The sequence below is a fragment of the Photinus pyralis genome, unplaced genomic scaffold, assembly GCF_008802855.1.
Source record: "Photinus pyralis isolate 1611_PpyrPB1 unplaced genomic scaffold, Ppyr1.3 Ppyr1.4_LG8, whole genome shotgun sequence".
Classification (NCBI taxonomy): Eukaryota; Metazoa; Arthropoda; class Insecta; order Coleoptera; family Lampyridae; genus Photinus; species Photinus pyralis.
This window is the reverse complement of record NW_022170819.1, coordinates 4,941,507-4,960,259: the sequence shown is the minus strand read 5'-3', so window position 1 is coordinate 4,960,259 and position 18,753 is coordinate 4,941,507. Positions and strand designations below refer to the sequence as shown.

At 37.0% G+C, this 18,753-nt stretch overlaps 1 protein-coding gene across 2 annotated transcripts in view; it reads left to right on the top strand.

Annotated features, from left to right (window-relative positions):
• The first annotated feature begins 3,051 nt into the window (after positions 1-3,051).
• Positions 3,052-18,753, top strand: part of LOC116178567 (stress-activated protein kinase JNK) — a 39,979-nt gene continuing 24,277 nt past the window's right edge. The window contains exons 1-2 of one of the 2 annotated variants that reach the window (XM_031498107.1): positions 3,052-3,134; positions 9,455-9,501. The gene's annotated coding sequence lies outside the window, so the exon portion shown is untranslated. Of the gene's footprint in view, positions 3,135-9,454; positions 9,502-18,753 lie in introns of those variants that run through there. The other variant, XM_031498108.1, reaches the window with a different exon arrangement.

The following is an 18,753-nucleotide window of genomic DNA, read 5'->3' as shown; positions in this document are numbered from 1 at the left end:
TGACCCAGTTTGACCCGGTGACCCAGTTTGACCCGGTGACCCAGCGACCCATCTTGACCCAGCTTTACTCAGTGACCCGTCTTGACCCGGTGGCCCAGTAATTAAATTATTGTTAGGTATCATCCAAAACAATTTCAAGTAACTTTCAATTTAAAAAAAAACTTCCTCAATAATATTCGCCAACAAGCACGTAGCCCAATTTCATTCAAGAGAACTAATACCTAAAAAAATCAAATGCATTTGTTTATAGTTTGTAGTCAATGAAAGTATTTAGAGAAAAGATTTATTTGGATTAAGCTAACTAGTAGAAAAAAATTAAATGTGAATGAATACCTGTAAGCAAACTGGTAAGCCCTGAATCAGGGAAATGAAGGAGGGAACTGTTTAGAAATAACATTATTCTAATACAATTCGGGACATGGAAAGTTTTTTACGGCAGTATTAAAGCAAACATCACAGAAATGGTAGTTGTCAATACAAGCAATCGAGTATTATTTTCAACAAACCAGCATTTCATTTATTTCATAATCTGTACACTTGAACCGAGGGCACTGACTTAACTGCGATATTCGATCAAATTAGGTTACTGGGTCGAATTGGGTCTCCGGGTGAAATTGGGTCGCTGGGTCAAACTGGGTCACTGGGTCAAACCGGGTCACTGGGTCTAACTGAAAAGAGTATGACGTGACCCAGTGACCCAGTTTAGTTTAGTGACCCAGGTGACCCAGTTGACCCAGTGACCCAGTCCAACTCTGGTCATTAATAGTTTAACTTTAATACACGCAACTATATTTAGTGATTAGACACCTTAGTGTTTATTTTTCATTGTATACTTACTAATTTTGGACTAACTTTATTTCCCCAAGCCCCGCGGTTTCCTAGCTTTTTCCAGTTTTTTGAAAGTGTAAGTATTCCTTTATAAAATAAATTACTGCAAATAGTACGACTGATTATTTTTAGAATTTGTGTAAATAAGACTTATGCCATGTGTCATATGTATCAATTGATCAACAATGAATACAGGATGCTTGGAAATTTAAGACAATGTTCTTCATTTTGAAGAAAAAAATAATAAACATTTTTTTAATAAATAATAATTCCCCTGTGGGTTCGGGGATAGAATTGGCCCACTCTCGCCCTGGAGATCGTAAAAGGCGATCAATGGGCACTAAAGCTGACGAGTCCATCCACCTTTAGTACCTACTTACCTACCCACTTTTGTTTCCAACTATCACATTCGTATTTCCTACTCTACTATATTTATTATTAAGAAGATCAGAGCAATCTTTGGTTACGTGACGCTAATAAGCCTCCCAGGTACGATCATGAAATTGATAAAAATCGATAGAGGGCACCTTAATAACACGTTTTCAATTAAAAAATTTTCCACAATTTTAATTAAAAGTTCACTTCTTTTTCTGGAAATTTGGTGTAATTTTACATACATATATTTCGTCATTCGTTGGCGAAACTGAAAAATGTTATGTGACTGCTTTTTTTATTAATTTATAAACAAAGCAACAATATTCAAATTAATTAATCTGACAGCCAGATATGTATTTGTCTTAAGAAGTTATTTAGGTTGCATAAAATTATAGGCGCACCTCAGAAGAAATTTTGTCATTTAAATGTAGACATAGGGCAAATAATTCGCATAAATCCCTATGTCTACTTCTTAATAAATAGCACTGTATATTATATATATTATATACTACACAAATAGGCATTACTTACAATACCTTTGTCACCATTAGGGTTTTAAACGTTTAGGAAAATGTAAAATACCCGTAAAATTTTCATGTAAGTACTTGGATTTTCTGATCGACTGGTTTCACAATTAAGATATCGCCCCGAGCATAGCTTCGAGCAATATTCTTTTTCACAAACGGAATTCATAACAAAATCTGTACCTCGTTCATTTGTAGATTTTGATTCAATTGTGAAGAAGTTTCTAAGGCACCCACAGGTTCTTCAATATTATGATGGAGCCAGCGATATGATTGTGATTCTTTCTTCAATTTCTTGATAGACGGGCAGTCGATTTCTTCCAAATTTGGCTAGAAATTTACGATTGACGAATAACACAGCCAACCACAGTAAAAAAACGATTGACGAATAACACAGCCAACCACAGTAAAAAATTCAAACCTCCCGCACAAATTTAAACTTATCCCTACAAAATGACGGAGCCAATCACAACGGAGCACGGTCGGACCTTTACTACTTACATACATCAATAACCGTTTCTTCAAGAGATCATACACGAAAGACGTTAAACAATAGCATTAGTCTTTTCGTGCCTTTGAGGTTGGTGGGGCATTCTTTGCACAGAAATTTGGAGTTTGTACCTCCTTTGGCATATGTGATCCCAATGCAAGGTTTTTTAAACGGGTGCTTTGTGTCAGCAGAACGTGGAAGACTGTAAGAAAAATCTGCACTTCTTTTCGTCTCTGCGATTCTGATAGTGTTACTTTTAAAGAGGAATTTGTATCAGGCAAGCTACGGGAGTTGCTATTTTGCCAGATATAGTACACTTCTTTGCATTTTTTATATCTAAAAACAGAGATTCTTGTATTAGGAAATCATTATACATGAAGGTGAATTTTGCACTTTCACTTCCTTATTTTGTCAGAAATGTCAAATTTCCTTGCGTTTTTGACCTGTAGTATTGCACATCCTTATGTTTTTGGGACCCTAATAAAATATTTCAGCAAATGCAAATTTGTATCGGGAGAACATAAAACTCGACCACCACAGTAAATTACGTATACATCTTCCTTCGCACTTATGATCTTGACATCTAAGAAAAGAAGTTACGATTCCAGAAAATGTATTTGTCAGTAAGTCACTTATTAAATATGAAATTTATATCAGGAGAATGTCATATGTCAGACGGTTTATGATACATTTGTTGTCTTGTGCAGTTGCTTTACCAATTTGATCTAGAAGAAATTATAGGGAACTGATGCAGCTTATAAAATTGTCATTTCTGATCTCAGCAGATTTAAATGTCTACTGTACTAATAGTTGAAATTCCTATGAATTATTGTTTATTTTCCAAAACATTCTCTCAATGAGGTATTAAAACCGATTTTTTTCTTTGCAGGAACACCGTCTGAGGAATCAATTGCTGGGTAAGTCCAACTTTTAGTGGTCTCCATTTGCAATTTCCCAAAATCTCGTTATATATATAAAGAGTCCTTTTTCTCGCCCAACCACGCATTTTCGTATATGACGTCTGTTACAAGATAATATAATATTATTGACGTCGAAAACCTCAGCGGCGAAATATGAAATTCAAATTGTTTCTGATGTCTTGTTCCGAAAATCAAAAAATTTAAATTGGACCAAATCAAAAGCCTCTCTTCTTTCAATTCAAGAATACGATTTAATTTCATGGTTCGCGTCTGCCGATTGTTTAGTTAAATTTAAATTCAGAAATCGAACGTTGAAGTCACTCTCTTAACTGCCTGTTACATATTTATACATTCTTGACGAACGAGAATTTGAAATGAGAGCCCAGAAGCGGGCTGTATTAATTGAGTAATTAAAATTCACTCCCTTATTTATAGCACCGGTAAAGTTATTGACGTGTCGGCTGTCGGATTAACGTCCGCTTTGTTTTTCCGCTTCCATAATCGAAACGACTATACGAGGTTCGATGGGAAAGTACGAAAATGATCGCCGCAATGCACCAGCCCCACTTTCTGGCCTCAATCCAAATCGGTTGTCATTGCAAAACTTTTCCTTATGATAACGTTTTTAATCAGACCCCCGTTTCGGGACATCTTAGCGATAATTAATCTTTTATTCAGATTAATAACTTAATTATGCGGCGAAATATTTTTTTTGTGCGCCCTTTTTGGTAAATCGATATTAAGGAAATGCGTCACTGCGAGTTGCTTCGCTTCGATTAAGCGAGATGAATGGGGAAACAAACAAAATGCCGACTTATTATTTGTTAACTTTCGTCGAGTTTATTGAATTATTGTTTATTTTTGCTTTGATTGACGGACCTCATTTAGAAACATTTTATGAATGTCGTTTGTCTTTCTCCAGCAGTAACTTTGGCAGACAATTAGACTCGCAATTAGATCTTGTGTGAAATGAGCTCAGAACTCGTAAAAGAAAAGAACGTTGAGTACTTTGGGGATGTTTCAGTGTTTGTTACATCTTAATCTATGACACAAAGTCGTGTATGTTACACCGCTTATAACTCGAGAACGGCTGGAGCGATTTTCATGATCTTTGATTTGTTGAATTCGTCTCCGACCCAAATAGCAGAATTACTATTAAATTAATATAAAAAAACACGAAAAGTATAAAGAAAGAAAGGGCAGCAACCGTGAAATCAAATGTTTTCAATGTTACCCACCGTCAAATTTAAAAGTGATAGATAGAAGTTATTCGCGACTTCAGGTGCGTTCGATTTTCCGTTTCAGGAGTATACAGAACGTAGGGTGGAATAGGTCACATGATCATTACACTGGATTTCTATATCACTTAGCTACCATAGTATTACATTTAAATAATATGCTATTCCTTGGTTGGTATTAGTACTGCACCAATATTGCGAGTTATCATATCATATACACAGACGGACGGACAGAAAGTCTAAAATCATGAACGCGTTTGCGTAAAAAAACGTGCACCTGTTTTTTTGTTATCTCTTCTAACGGCGATAAAGAACACGTGTATTAATTAAAATTATGTACAACAGTTCTTATCACAAAAGGACCTGATAGCACTTAAATTATAGGCAAAATTTTACTTCTTTTAGGCAAAGTGGGGGTGCCAACTTTATCGACCTCGTTTTAGGAACTGTTGATTTATTTTAGATCGGGGTAGAAATTTTAGAAAATTTCAAAAGATGCCTACACAAAAACATAAAACCCAGAGTTCCATTATTCTGTACGCACTCTTTACAAATAGACTGGATTGGGAAAGTTAGATTAGTTACTTTGACCTGTCTATTCTGTACGGCAAGGTTATGTTGTTGAAAGTTTCCCTTTTTGTTTGATTCGTGTGAACAGGCTAACCGCAGTCTTTAAGCCTTTAGAATTTTATCTGAGAAAGTTTGCACGCTTGGACTCATCCGGCTTCTTTCCCTTTTCAAGAAAAGAGTTTGTAAAATCTTTGCAAAGGCAATTTAATCGCAGAATCGATTTTGTTTCTAAAGGGGCGAGTGGTACATTAATTATTAAGCGTTGAGATACCGTCAGTCAACCGTCTCCTCCTAATGATTATTAGACAACAGTGAGCCGAAGACGTCCGCTCCAGAGTTGTGATTAACGTGAATATGGCGCCATGATAGATTGTTACGGGCTGAGATCGCATTTATTGTCGTAATTTGATTAGAATCCGACTCGAGGAGTTTGGGGGTTCGTTTCACGCCAAAGAACAGTTCCTTTTGCATTATGAAGTAAAAATGAAAAATGGACAGGCACTGCGTATGGGGAGTTTGGTATCATATGTTTCCAACCGTTTGTTTTTGAGGGTTTATCTCGGCAATATTTTTGATAAATGAGATCACCCTATTTCGGCGTTTTAATTAAAATGAGAGAGTTGCAGAAAATTCGGCGAAATCGTTTTCCTTTTATGAGAATTTTGCTCTTTTACGAGCGCGGTTTGCGAATGCCCGTTTGATCTTCCCTAGAGTGACATTAATAAAATATGATCGTAATTCATCTGCAAATGTGAGGTGGTATTAACTGAATCGCGCTGTGTAGAATTTGTGCTTAAGAAATAATACCTTTTCGTGTCATCTTCTTTCAGACCTGTCACGTTTGATACGAACTTCCCTATCTCATTTTCTTGTTCATTGAGTTTAGTTTTTTTACGTCTTTGGGATTTTTGCCACCGCCGGATAATGGGGTCGGGTGGGGTCACATTAAGCAAATGTGTGGAAAAGTGAATGGGGCCGAGATAAGGGACAAATTTGGAAATTTAATACGCTTAAAGCCATCTTCGCATAGGTAACCAAAGGTCCATCTCGCGTATCGTCTTAATTTTTGTCATTTTCAGATTTAATTCACTAGCATGTTGTCGTTGGAATGCGGTATGCACCTGAAATTTTCTAGCAGAATCCAAAGAATGTTTCAAACTCCCCAACCCTGGTGATAGAGGCGATAAAAGTAGCCATTTTTTCGTCTGCGAACCACGTCCACAAATGTGCCAAAATTTTTCTGAACAGAAAACGAATTCTTTGAAGGTTTGGGAGTCTTTCAAGGTGAAAATGCCGAATGCAAAATTCAAAAGTTACGGTGAAACCTGATGGTTCTCGTGGATCGTTCCGAATTTGACTATGCGAGAACTGTTTCAAAATATTCACAGTTTATGTTCGTCAATTATGCCCTCATTTTTCCCAGTCATTAACTCATAGTAAAATTCTACCTTCCTTTAAGTTTAAGACGCAAACAGGAAAGCATCCCATGCAGCAATTTTCCACCGAAATCGAGGGCGAGGGGGTAAATAAACTTCGAAACGCAACCGTTGCATCAATGGGCCGTAAAATATTTAATGCGGAAGGTTTAGGTCAATCCCGGAACATTGATTAAACTCGGGATATAAATAGCTAATTGGATTTGGAAATTCAATTTAGGCCCTTAGTTTCTAAAATTTATATAATTTAAAACGTCGGACGCTACTCTCCTGTCGAGTTTTCGGGCGTTAATGTCATCATGACGCTCGTAAAAGAGATCTACGTCGAGTCGTTAAATTTTCCCACCGCTAAAGCTTGCTTTTGTAGCCAGCTGAGGTATGCTACGTAATGGCGATTTATGAAAACCTACCCTTGAAATCGAAAGTAATTTTTTGCGGAGCCCTCATTTACTAAATGGTTGTAAAAAAAAAGGAGAGCCCCGTCGGTCATTTTGCGCACTCTGTCGGTACCGAATGCCCGAGTTTTGTTGTTCAAATTATACTTGACGCGAAGGGCGCGTTTATCTCAATTACCTACCCCTTTACCATGATATGAATGCAAAATTAACTTAGCCAGATCGATACCGATTCAAAAGATTTGAACTCGGATTTGAAAGCAAATCTGAGAAATTTTCGCACCGTGCTTTTTTTTCTACAGTTTAAATCCCCAAAAAAAGACTAATCTACTCCATTGAGTTGGCGAAACAGGTTCTGGGATATGGATGGATACGAACTCGAGCTAAAATCGAGCTAAGATTAGGGGCCTCTGCAAAATTTTGTTTTATGTAGTATTTGTTAAAGTTATCTCTTTTAAATCCGGTTGATGCGATAAGAAGTTTTGTTATCGTTGCGTGAACTAATTAATTTGAGACAAGCACGCGACGATTCGTTTATACGAGAGCAGGTGTTCGACGACGCATTAATATTGAGATAAAGAAGTGGCGGCAAAAGGTCTAGAAGGGGAGAGGTTTTTTTCGGGCGTAAAACAGCCAATCTTGCTAATTGTAAAGTTCGACCGTAACAAAGTTTGTTTTTGTAAGCCAATCATTCTTGTGAATAAGAGAGTTATTTACTCCTCTAAGAGGAGATTTTACTATTCCGCCGAGTAAAACGACTGTTTAAGTCGAGGTAAGCGGAAGTGTTTTGCCTACGGTTACGACACTTTCCCTAAAACAAAAGGAATAAAATAGGGATAACATAAACAATAATTGACGTCACAATCGAGGGAGAGAGAGATGAGATACATTGGGACTTCATGCCTTCTCGTTGGTCTATATTCCTCAAAAAATGTTCTTATCTTTTGAACATCCCTCGTAGTTTTCTTGATTCGTGTAAATTCCTTGTACAGCAGTTGATAGGTGAAAAAACCGATTAATCCGTAACGCTGTGAATTCAATTTTGTTAAATCGGTCTCTGGAAAGAAAATCAATTTGACCAAAATCTAAAGCGATAACGGCGAAATGTAATGAAATTGAAACGGTGCCGAGAATGGAGAGTAATTACAGTTACGATCTGGTTGGGAGTGCCGTTCGAAAAACGAAAAATGTTGGATTCATGTCGGATTAGTGCGCTCGGGAAAAAAAAGTTAATCACGCGGAAAGCGCGCTTTTTTATATAATTTTGTGTTTCTGTTATTGATTGCGGTTTACCGGTTAGCCCGACCTGTCAATGAAACTAATTATCCCTTTATCCCCTTTATCATTACTGCGTTTGATGGTGAGTTCTGAGAAGATAAACGCTTACTCACCATCCTGAAAATATAAAAAGATTGTTCACGTTGGCCGACCCTGACTCCGGCACGAAGAACCAAAATCTTCAAGTGTGCTTATATATACTTCTGAATGGTTTTAAGTGTGGATTTGCCTCGGGATTAGCCTTCCTCTTGTATAATTTGAGTTTAAGACACTGGGACAATGTAATTTCTCAGTTCAAATAATATCCCAGCAGAAAATCGATTGACTGTCCGGATTAGGCTTCCACAGAACCTGGTAATCTAATACTTCACTGAACTGAAATTAATATCAAAGCCGCGTTCAGAGATATTAATTTAAATTACCAGAAATCTTGCGTGGTCCGCGTTTCAAACAAACTTGACATTTTCCGGACTTCTTTACGAATTTAACCATCGCGTGACTGACGTAATGTTTGCTCGTTTGCAGCTGTACGTTTTTGCTTTCTTTGAACCGAGACTTTGCTTTTAACGAGTTTTTAATTGCAGTCGGTGTAAGTGCTTGTTTACAGTGTATTGATGACTTTTGGCGCAGTTTGAAAACGGGTCGATCGAAATGGAGTTCCATGCATAATTAAATTTCCTTCAAGTCGAGTCAATAGTATATTACGTAATGAACATTGAAGGCGATACCTAAAGTGATTATTGCAACTCGGGGCGCAGCCAAGATTTTGCATATTTTATGTACCTAAAGTTCGCAGCACAAGAATAAATATATGCCAATTGACGGGAAAATCCGATTTAACGTCAGTCACAATATTTATAGTAACACTTATTACTATTATTATTCTACTAGGAGCGTCCGCAATCGGTTCCTGCACAGCGACCTTTTGGTCTATTGCGTTCCCCGGTATTCTCTCTCTTCAAGAATACCTGTATCTTGAAGAAAGTGGGTTGTGACAGTGGCCTGTGACCATCTCCGTCGCAAGTTTTATCCTATTTAGCTTTTTAAGACGCATTGTACCCATTGAATCCGCGATAAAACACGTGCGATAATTGAATTTCGCCTGATAAACTCCTTATTGCAAACGACCAGATGTGTCTTACTTTTAATACCTCATCCAAACTGAATAATTTTCAAAAATGATAGAAATTAAATTACTATCGCTACAATTTTTTTTAGCTACAATTCATTTCTATCTCTGTCTAGATCTGAGTGAAAGTAATACCTCCCTTTTTCTTACGCAAGAAAATTGAACCACTAAATTTCTCCATTTTGATTTTGAAACATGTATACTAAATTTGTAGTTATAAACCCAATAGTTATACATTTTATCGTTGTCTAAATATGTTATATTGTTACAGGCGAAGCTTCTACTAGGCTAAGGGACAATATATTTTCACCAAACAAGGTAAGTAACACCCTTTAAAATCGAGCACGCGGAAGACATGCATCTATTTTTCGCGTGGATGAAAGTTGGCAATTTACGAAAGTAGTTTTGCACTCGTTTTCACTACCTTGACAAGATGTCTATCCAAACGTCATTTACGTGCCTGTAATTCCACTCTAAGAATGGAACTATTGTCAAAAAAGCAAGGGGAGAAAACTTTACGCCCACCTTCGCTTTCTGCTTATTGACCTAAAGTTATATTTTGTTGTTCAAGTTGTTTACTTATTCATCGTGCGTGTGGCCACCGTTGTCTCTCTCCGAATTCCTGGCCCATTTTTACGTATTTTATCTGGACAGATTTTTGTTTTCACTAAAACTGTCGCTGTTCATTTTAATCTTGATTGCATTCGTTAAATTTAGTTAGTGTTAGGCTCATATAGTCCATCCGTTATTACTATTCCGATATGTAATTAACCCCACTAAATGCAGCGTTAACTTTTTTACTTCACGTCGTCGATTTAATATAAATAATTCTCCCAAACAAACTGCAACGCGTTATTGTTGACGTGCAGAATAAAAATGAACAAAGTAAGGTACCGCAACGGATAAGCGATTCTAGCTCGTATCGCTTACGTTAAAGAATGTTTATTGAAGCGAATTTCGCTTGCATGACATGGCATCAAGTAGGCGTAAACAACATTGCTGTAAACAAAAATTGGATTGCAAGCGAAATTCAGTTCAATTAATATTATTTGACGTAAGCAATACGATCTAGAATCGATTAACCGTTTCGGAACCGTACTTTGTTCATTCTTATTCTGTACGTCAACAATAGCGAGTTGCAGTTTGTTTGGCAGTTTATATTAAATCGATGACGTGAAGTAAAAAAAAGTTAACGCTGCATTTAGTGGGGTTAATTTCATATCGGAACAGTAATAACAAATGGACTATATCGGCACAGACACGAATAACGTATACGTTCTATGGAAGACTTTACCTATCACAACGATTCTTCAGATATGCCAGGGCTTTCATGAATCACCCTGTATATTTATTATGTAGCGAACTACCTATAACTCTCGCCAGGAAAGATTGCCGGTCACCTTGTGTCGATTTACAATCTTTGTTTTTATTAAAATGCGAGCGACTTCTGGAATAGGATCGTGCTAATGTTAAACAAAAAGGCTTTTTGTTCAACATTGATACGATACTATTCCGGAAGTCGCTAGCACCTTACGAAAAACAGAGATTGTAGATCGGGATCAAGTGTTCTGTGACCGGCAATCTTTCCTGGCGAGAGTTATACTTGTCTATAGTTATTTGTTAATGTTTAAGAGGCAGTGTTAGTATTTAACAGGTTGCAGGTTTCGATCTTAATTATCTGCAATTTTAATAACGTTAATATGCGGCCTACGACGGCTCAAAACGCTCATCTAGCGCCAAATTGGAGACTCAATTTGATCACGCTATGACAAAACAAAGGAAAAAATGTGCCAAATTCTTGACAGTAGAGCTTCCCAGCTCAAACCAGAAATCGCGCTTTTGGAAGAGTGTTTTAAAAAAATGGTAAGTGTAGGGCAAAAACGTTTCCGGTGTGGAGAAGAATATTCAATGTAAAGTATAGGTTTCAATGAAAAATTAGGTTGCTCTACACTTGACCCTTAAGTGGCAGTTATGTGAAGATGTGCATGACCATAATTAAATGGACCTGAACTGAAAATGTCAAATTTCGTTTTATCTTCCCTAGTTTAAACGGTCGAAAATGGACGGTTTCAGTTATCACCTTCTATGGCCACTTTTAAGAATTTGAATCTGTTATAAGGATTTCCATAGCAAGGTAGATGTAGAAGCTACATTTCCTGGAAAATGGAAAATATATCCAATTTCCCACGATTAAAGCATTGTGCGCAGGTGCACCATCCTGTTGAAACCAACTGTTTCCAACCTTTGTTTTTTTGCGTGTCGTAAATTCATCACAAAACTACTCAATATGTATACAGTATGTACTATTTTTATAGGCCATATAAAAAAAATTGAACATGATTTGTCCGAAACGATACGTTGTATCTGGATATATTATATATTATAAGAAAGTAGGGTTTTTATGGCATATTTTCGAATGTAATCGGAATTTTCTGAATTTCTTTACATCAGTCTGATATACAATATCTAATTGCGCAACGTTTCCCTAATTCGACCATCTTCGTATCTTCTATGGTTTTCCAGATCCCCATATAACCATCCATATGTTGGACACTGTGCTTGCTTTCTCAATTGCTATTATTCCACTGAAGCAGAATTACGGCCGTGTTTCAATAAATTAGTAGAAATAATTACACTTTCTGGACCTATTTGTCCTAATAACACGAGATTAGCTCTAACGAAGGTCGTAATGCTCTGAAAATAAATCCGTGCGGCCCGCAAACGGGATGACCAATAAATTGAGATTGACCCTCAAGTTGAATTTTTTAAGATCGTTAATTAACCCCCTCATTTAAAATTATGTAAATTATTCAATCTTGCAGGATGTTCGCCCCACATCGCATGTTTACGCCCCCCCCCCCTCGTCAACTTAAAAGTGTCACAAATGTTGATGAAAAATGATTAAATAACACGCGCGCGTTCCCGTTTTTTTTACGCATCGAGCCAATTTTCCTATAGGAAATGTGCCGTTCTTCTGTAGTTATACGCATCATCGTAAAAACGCGCGATGCCGGCAAATGTCATCCCTCGCAATTTCCACTCCACCCAGTTTTAGGCCGTACACGATGCATGATAGTGAAAAGAGATGAGAACCCGGCGTGCACGTAAGTCACGTGGCAACGGTTAGGGTAGAATGGATTGTAATATCGACCAAAACGAGACGCATGCGTCCTTTCGCCACCCGGTTAGTGAACCGGAACCCCCCTTAAGGATATTTTGCACCCTCAAAAAAACAAGCACACCACAACTCTTAATGTGTTGCAATCCAATCCCCGATTTCAAACTTGCAAATCAAATTGGCCCGAAATTTTTAGTCGGGCTTTTCAAGGTGGCAGTAAATTCGATATCAGTAGGTGAAAAGGGCGATCTTTCCACGCGAAATTGATTTATTACTCTTTTTTTTTTTAAAGAAAACTTGTGGACATTTGAGCCAAAGTTTTATATTGGTTATAGAAGAGCACTTTTAACGTTGAAACTTTACAGCTTTTTTGTTGAACAGCGGAGGAAATAAATCGTATTGTTCTACAAGAATTTTTCAGAAAATAACTGCTAATGTAGAAATTAAAATGTTCACTTAGTGAAATACAGGGGGTGGATTAACATAATGTAACCTTCGCAGTGTGAGCTGCATCGTATCCAGTATATTTCTGTAGAGTGGCGGAAAAAATCAACCCTTGCTTTAAGCTTATAAAAATATTAATAAAACCTGAGAACACACGCATTAGAGGTTTTAAAATCTTGATTCATTTTTTTGATGTAGGACCGTGTGCACGATGGTCTTAAGTTACTCCATCGAGACAAAAACCTTTACGCAAGTCAGCCCAATCAAGATAAATAAAGGCATGGAAATGTTGAGAATGAAACTAGGTAGATTACGAACTTAAAGAAAAGTTTCAAGTCTGAAACTTTACTTACGAGAATTCGTGACTGAAATATATATAATCACCTGTGTGAAGTTAGCAATATCGAGCCAGCATATTTTAAGTGCGCCATATCGCTTGAATACCGAACACAAAACAAAGAAAACGGCCACGTATCAACGTCCACCACCAAACAAGCCTCGATTAACGTCCGTCTTTTCTATTTAAAACATTCTTCCCTATCCGTTCAACTTCCACTGAGTCGTCGACTGAATTTTTCTTTCAAAAACACGTGCTTATTTTGAAATTGAATTAGCTTAGGCAGCGATAACGAAATTCGTATCGCCACGGGTCGAGGATAACATTTACACTTAATTTTTCAACACGTAATAACTTGACACTAAAATAAACAAAATACAGGCGATTATTTAAACAAAATTAGCTACAAATTCCGATACAAATTTAAATGATATGATTGACATTGCGCTTAATCTCAAATAAACAACCACATTTACGCTTGAAGCAAAGTGAAATGCGAAATACAGGGTGACCAATCATTACTGTAGGCGTTGATACACTCGCACCTAAGGATGAAACACTTTTTATGTTAATACCCGATTCTGCCCTCCTTCAAACGAAAATATTAAATTAAACTTAGCGGCACTTTAAGCTTCCGTTCATTTGTCTCAGTCAGCCTGCGAATTTTCAAGTTAAAATTGTTGAATAAAATTAGAATATATTAAGTTACCCCCTTAATTCCGAAAAGGTACTCTCCATTAAGGGATGAAACTGGTAACGTTACTCTTTATTAATTTGCCAGGATCGTTAATCAAGCTTTTTCTGGTAAGAAGATATAGTGTAAGTTGTCTCGGTCGGCGCGGATGGTAATTATAACTTACCAGACTAATTGTAGGGTAGTTAATCACGTTTGCCTAATTAATGTAATTTGTTCAATTCGAATTATAAACGGCATGAATATTGAGGCGGGTTTAACTTAAAAAACTGGCATTAATGGAATTTTCAAAGAAAACATCATCAGCGATGAATAATTAGGGTTCATTAGCGATATTTTAATTACGGACAATTTTCAAGCAAGAGAAAACGTGTGGAATTTTAGTTTTCGCCGCCGATTCTACTTGGCTGCTAAATCCATTAGTACTTTTCCAACTTTACAAGAAATTATTTATATTTCGGTGCGCTTCAACCCCTTTTTGTACATCGCATCCTTCTCCCCTAAATCCTCCGCGATGCTGTCTCTCTACTTCCTCTGCGATTTTCCGAATGGCCTGAGTTCAGTCATCATCTCCTCCCAGAGCGAATTCTATTCTCCTGACAGACTCTTCTAGATCTCCAACCAGCATGGGTCCTATGGTTTAACACTTTTTCTAAGTGCTTTCCAATCAGTTCCAATTTTCACTCTCCGTATAGACCGCATGAATACAAATTTCTCTCTGCTTTCCTTTCGACAGCAAATTGCCAAACCTCTTCTATCAGGAATCTATCATCAGATCGATATAATAACGATATAATAAAAGAAAGTTGGAGGGAAACTGATCTTCCAGTGAAACAAAAACCGAGGTTTGACAATGCTCATATAATTTTGTGCCCCAGGCGTGTGCAAGTCACGCCATAAGTAAGTAAAAATAAGCTAAGAATACAAGCTTTGTGAATCCTCGGGCACTAGTGGGTATAAATACTTTGTCTTAGAAATTAACAATCCATATACACAAATAATATTTAATTGCATAAACAATAAATAATTAGCAAATTCTAGTTACACTTAACTAAATGCAAATTTTCAGCACCGCTGATTACCAATTACTTGTGAGGTATATTTAACCTAATCTCGATTTCCAACTAATCGACAGATAGCAAGCACCTCAATGCTCGTAATGTATAAACAAAAATATATCCAAAAACTACTACGCCAAAATCAGACCCAATTCAAATTAATTTAAACTTACGTACCTCGTTAATAAATGGGTTTCGGATTGCGATATAGGTAAAACAAAGATAGGTAATTAAATTAAACCATAGGGAATAACCTAAAGAGAAACGCGTAAACAAAGAGAAATTCTATGAAAATAACTTTACCTCAAGAGAATACAGCCCTGTCCTCAGGGCGCATTCAGTCAATCACCCAAACGAGAGTACATTCAACAAAACAACGGGACGTTACAACAGCACAAAAAAAACAATTTTATCCCTGCGAAAACCATAAGGTAGGTTCGTTTAATACCTATCCGTCAGATTGAGCTCGGTGTCCATCCACATTTTGACACATCTTAAAGTAACGATTTCAACATTTTGTCATTAACCATTACAATTTCTGCTTTAATACGGCGCGTAAAACGAGAGAATCTTTTGCCATTTAAACCACAAAAACCAGTAGAACCATTAGTCTAAAGGGTGAAATGAACTATAGCACAGAAAATCTGTTTTTTCTAGAAAATACAGATACAGAATGAAAACGTTAGTGATTTTCATTTACGAAAGACATGAGTATGCTAATCCCTGTATTTAATAGGCAACGTTATAGTCGCAAGCAGGCGAACAAAGTAAAAACCAATATTTACCCGAAGCAAAGGGAATTTATTTTCTCTTAATTGCCTCTATTAGTTTTCGTCTCTCCCTTTTGCGCTCGGTATATAGAACGCTCTAGTCTAAGGGCTTAATCAGCGGCATCGCAAGGTAGCGATTTTTACTGAAAAATAGATTACGAGGAGCTCATGAGTTATTCAAGCTGATGAGGGGAAAATCCCCACCTCGCATCTTTGTTTGCATCGACATCTCGACGCTTTCAAACATAATGCGACATGACAAAATCATGTCAAAAACACGTACCGATTTTCCGGCGTCGAACGCAATTTTCAATTAAAGATCGTAGGGGCTAATGATTTGTTTAAATTAGCTTTAATTACGAAAAGATTGATTTTCAGAGTCATTTTCTAATTGCATATTCAGCAGACTGTGTCTCTGCAAGTTCAGAATCGGGGAGTAACGTACTCGAGTATCTTTCCGAGCACCCTCCAGTTTCATGCCTGGAAAAATAATCACAATAAGCACGAGAGGAAAAAGAATCCTCCTCCGATCGCGAAAACCTCGAGTGCAAAGTTAAAAAGTTTAATTGTTTTTATGATCCTCTTGTAACAAACTTTATACTTGACGCAATTTGAGCCCGCATAATATACCGACTTGCTTTCTTTAATTAACCTTACTATCAATTTACGAGAATAAACTTATTTTTACAAATCGAGATGGTCATTTAAATTAAGTGCAGTTATTTTGGTTGATGTACTGTACCGTTTCTGCTTGTCTGGGTCTGAAACCCATTACGAGTACAATGGGTTCACTTAATTAGATTTATGTCGTGCAATTTCTCAGTTATTTGCTAGCTTCGCGTGAATTTAGTTAATTTAAATCTTCGACGATGCATATTCGAGGTCTAAGTGAACCGGGTAAATGAGAATTGAAACACCAGCGAGTATGTAGAAACGTGAATTTATCAACTGGATTCGAACCAGGAACCTCCAGTACCACAGTCGAGCATCCACTCCACTGCACCGCACGAACCGGCCAAGTTGTCCCGCACAGTGTAGAAAACAAATCGTTTACAAACGTAATTATTGAGAAAATCTAATAGGAAAACTTACATCGCGTAGATATGCATGCGAACAACTTATTGGAACTCCTCCACCAGTGAATGGCAGCAATTTCTTAATTCGCAATGCAGACAAAATAATTTGTAACGTTTTTTTTTCAATTTTTAAATTTGCACATAGTAAACGTTTTATTTTCTCTATAAATTTGCTGTAGCTTACATGATCGAGATAGATCTTTCTTCGTAGTTCCTTATTCTACCGCTAGAGGTCATCCGAATGTACCTTTCTGTATTTTTCGCGCCCTCTTGGTCTTTATTGGTCTTTCATGTGCGTGTTGCTTTATTAGAGAAAACCCCTTTACTTGACTTGACATGTCTACCTAAAAATGGATTTGTATTTGACTATAATATTGCGATCCGTTAGTTCAAAGTCATAAGTGTGTTCCGATAATTAATTTCTGACTACTAGTTGATCCAAATTACTTTTCAATTTAATTTTTGATCTGCTTATCTACACTTAATTAGCTTAAGCAGCGATAACGAAACTTCTTATCGCGATAGGGTCTAAATTGAGATAACTTTAACAAATAATTCACCCAATTGATCCGAGATGTACCTTAACTTACCTCTAGAACAATAAATAAACAAATTAAAAGGCGATTATTTAAACAAAAATTAAACATCCAGTAGATAAATAATTCTAAATATAGTCAACATGACTTTAAATTCGAATAACGTAATTGGGTTGATTCTGAGCGATCAACATTCAACTGTCAAATATAAATGAAAATAAACACATACAGAGTGACCCAACATGAATATATGTGCAGATATACCAAATAAAACGTCCGCATCACAACAATATTTGTGTTGTTCTATTTTTGGTCCCCATTCCAACCCTGTGTGGGAACGGGGATAGAATATTTCCACTGCAGAAGTGCACTGCGTGCTGTAGGAGTCCGCTAATCAAAGGCAAGTTGCGGGTAAATATCGGATTTGACTTGAGCGTCGGCTAAACACATACAAAAGGACGCCTTCACCTGTAAATCAAGATCGAGGGTAGCTCGGACAGGCTGTGTATATTTTTGGAGGTGTATTTATTTGACACCTTCTTGTTGTAAACTCTGTTGGCTATTTAGATGAGGTACAGTTTCCTGTTTGGGCGCGGTCCAATAGATAGGTAAAAGTGGGCGTGGGTGAGCATTCTTTTTTGTTTATTCTTATTTGTTGAGTTAACCGTGTGAGAGTAGTTTCGTTTCGTCGAATGTCATTCCAAAGTTAAACTGTTGCTCAGTAATTGCACTTGGGTCAGATAACTGGATGTTGCAGTGTCTATTTGGCGCTCATCCATTAGCTGCATTGTAAAGATCACCAGGTAAGAATATCATTAGAATTAATATTGTTGTTGAACAAATTCTTTTCATCAGAAGAGCAGCCCTTTCTGTGTTAGATTGTAATTTATGAAAAGCGTAGCGTTATTGGCATATACGGAAAATTGTGGTGGTTCTTGTCGTGGAAAGGGGCAGGAGCTTTGTGAGTAGAGAACACTAGGGTCACTGCCTCTTCCACTTTTCTGAAGATAATGTTCTTTGTTGACGTACTTAATGCTGAGAACAGAATAAGTATGTCTACATATTCAGCAGTAATTATGACTCTCTCGAATTCGCTGGCTTTGGATATGGCGGTGTCATCATAGCGTGCTTCACTTTGATGTTGTCGGACGGTATATTCTTCGTAGCGAAGCAAGTAGCAATTTACAAGGTCGTTAACCTTCTCCTTTCGTAATATACTGACGGTTACCACTCACGAAGAATTATCTCGAAGTGTAGGTCACAGGTAATAGTTGATAGAATTAAAGAAACATTTTCGCAGCCGGTAATGTAGAAACTATGACGTCGTACTTATATTGATAACATGACACCGGACCTTCATAAATCAATCTTTGCGCAATATTGAGAAAATCCAAAATTCTGCGGTTTCCACTCAGAAATATCGATGGTATCCGTATCCGTAGGTAAATATGAAGAGAAGAGTAAATAAGAAGTAACAATCCTAAAAATGATTATTCGAAGTCAAAAGTTAAATGCGTAATTGTTGTTAACATACTGA